We start from the raw sequence: 2733 nt of genomic DNA, 5'->3' as shown, positions 1-2733 counted from the left end.
CATATTATCTACATATTCATTCTTCAAGAGGAAAACTATTTAGTCAATTATTTACTCTTCAAGTCATTTAAAGACCTTTGTAATTTAATACTATACACGTATTAATTTTCATTTTCTCATTTTTGCACTACTATAGAATTGAACATATAAAGATAGCTTTTCACTACACCTCTTCAAAAAGGTGTAGTGTATCCCTAAAATAAAATAAAAAAAAAACAAACCAAAAAGCACTACTTTACGCGGCACCCACCGAGATCGGGTGCCGTGAAAAGTAAATTATTAAAATAATAACTAGCTTTCCGCGACCCATAGAGAATGGGTGCCGTAGAAAGTAAATTATTAAAATAATAATTAACTTTTCGCGGCACCCGGTTTTGTGGGTGCCGCGAAAAATCGGTTAGGTTATTATTATTATTATTATATTTTACTCTTATCTCTCCTGTACCTCACACACCCCAAATAATATTCAGACCCCTCTCTCGCCCACTCAAACCACCGCTTCTCTTTCTCCATTTCCTCTGATCTCTTTTTCCATATTCAAACCACCGCTTCTTTCTTTTTCACTTCTCATTTCCAAGATCGCAGGGAACACATCCGGTCTGGATTTGGCTGGTGAGCGACATGTTTTTCGGAGAAACGGCGGAGGGATCGATATGGAAGACTTCGGGACCAGCGAATCTAGTGGCGGTGGGCTCTTTCAATTCTCTAGATTTGGTGAGAGCGAGCTCAGATCTGGTGTTGCGTTGAAGAGAGACGATAGAGGATGTTAGAGAGCTCAGATCCAGTTCTTTTCTCCCCTCCATGTGAGAAAGATTTGAAGTTTGCGGTGAGTAAATTTCGAAGGATCAATGTGTTCAGATCTGGTCCTTTGTGTTTTATCATTCCTTTTTTTCTTCTATTCCTGCTTTAGCTTCATTCTTAGTGAACAATGTGTTTGGCATTTCGGCTAAATGAACTTAAAAAATACACCATGTTTGAGACCACTGTTGTTTTTCGAGAATTTTGTGTTTTTGTTTGTGAGTGGACAAGAGTACATAATACTCAAAACCGGCCTGTAAATATATTTTAAAAAAATTTGGCAAACGGCTTTTTGGTTGCTAATTTTGTTTATTAGCCAATTAGATACTTAGGATTGCAAAGAAATGCCTTTTCATCGATACTTTAAAATATAATTTCATACAGACAAGTAGACAACACAATTTACAGAAAGTACTTTTTTTTGGAACTTGAGATTTTTATTGATTACCAATTGAGATGTTTAGGTTGGAAAGAGATAATATTTCCTTTACTTTGTATGTGGATCAATAATTTCTTTTCATGCTACATAATTTATAGACAAAAAATTGCTTAATGCTTTCTATCTGTTAGCCCATTCGATCGGTTAGCCCATTATATCTCTTCCTCTCCACCATGCTTTCTCAGAATGGCAATTGGTCTACTAGGGAGTCTGGCTTACATAGCTATGTGTGCCTTAGTGAATGCTAGATGTTGTTGGTGAAGAGCCTATAAGGTCAATGAACATCTAAAATATAATGAGCACTCATTGCCAGTTGTGATCAACATTTACCATTAATGGGTTTGGGATTTGGATGATGACAAATCTTTTTCATGCTTTTTGAGTTTGCAAAGTTTGATTCCTTATCTTTCTGTGATTTTGGGGAGCGGTTTATTTCTTTCATATATATGTACTAATGCTCACAATCCATGTAGAACGCTGAAGCAAATGGAAGGAATACAAGTCAATCAAATCCCACGTGAAGCAAATGGAAGGAATACAAGTCAATCAAATCCCACAAAAAGGCAGAGGGACCAAAATAAAAATGTTGGCTCTAACATCGTGTTCATCCTCAACCACCGCTTTGTACACTGTTTTCCTCAGCCACCACTTGTACACTGTTTTTTTTTTCTTGGTAGCATTATTGTATTAACTCATATTATTTATGAATAATAATCTATTTGTTTTCCTATTTTAAAGTAATAGTAATTTGTGTGTCTAGATAAATTACTTGTTCAGTGTGTGTGTGTATATATACATATACATATATATGTATATACACACACACACACACACATATATATATATATATATATATATATATATATATTTATTTATATTTATAATTTTTTTTTTAAATTTTAAAAAGGTATCGGCGGCACCTCTTGGAGAGGTGCCGCAAAAACCTTTTTTAATAAAAAAAATGAATTTGCGAAGCTTTTCGCGGCACCTGTTAAAGGGTGCCGCGGAAAGCTAGGTGTTTTAGTGGCACTAGCATCCCCTACACCTGTTACAGGTGTAGCTGATGTGTTATTTTGTACTAGTGTTGAGAACTTTAAATCTTTCAGGGACTTTTCGAAATAAATATTAGTTGCATATCTAAATTTGTTATTCTGCCAATGATATTATGTAGCGGAACTTAATGTCATTTATTGTGGGAGAATATATTTAATCAAAATCAATTATGGGTCTCTACGTGAACCCTTGGCTATAAAATTCGCTTTATATCACACCACATCATTATTCTTAGTTCTCTTTCGTACAAACACTCATTTGTAACTAACAGAGTTAACATTCAATGGTGTAGGTGTTATAAAGAAAATTAATATTTTTAGTGAGTTGAGCTATGCCTATGCCTTAATTACTCTTTTATATATTAATTAGTCAAGGAACTTCTAGTGCCTAGCTCTGGATCCAGATTGTCATATAAAAAGAGCAATTATAAAGGCAAGTGATAA

The 2733-nt window shown here is 34.5% G+C and overlaps 1 long non-coding RNA gene across 1 annotated transcript; it reads left to right on the top strand.

Moving 5' to 3' along the window:
* The first annotated feature begins 468 nt into the window (after positions 1-468).
* LOC115997739 lies at positions 469-1978 on the top strand. Its single transcript, XR_004093802.1, has 2 exons — positions 469-826; positions 1711-1978. It is a non-coding gene; the product is annotated as an uncharacterized LOC115997739 (long non-coding RNA).
* The last annotated feature ends 755 nt before the right edge of the window (positions 1979-2733 follow it).

Source organism: Ipomoea triloba, chromosome 1, assembly GCF_003576645.1.
Source record: "Ipomoea triloba cultivar NCNSP0323 chromosome 1, ASM357664v1".
Lineage (NCBI taxonomy): Eukaryota > Viridiplantae > Streptophyta > Magnoliopsida > Solanales > Convolvulaceae > Ipomoea > Ipomoea triloba.
The sequence above is the reverse complement of the archived record's forward strand: the minus strand, read 5'-3'. Positions and strand labels throughout refer to the sequence as shown.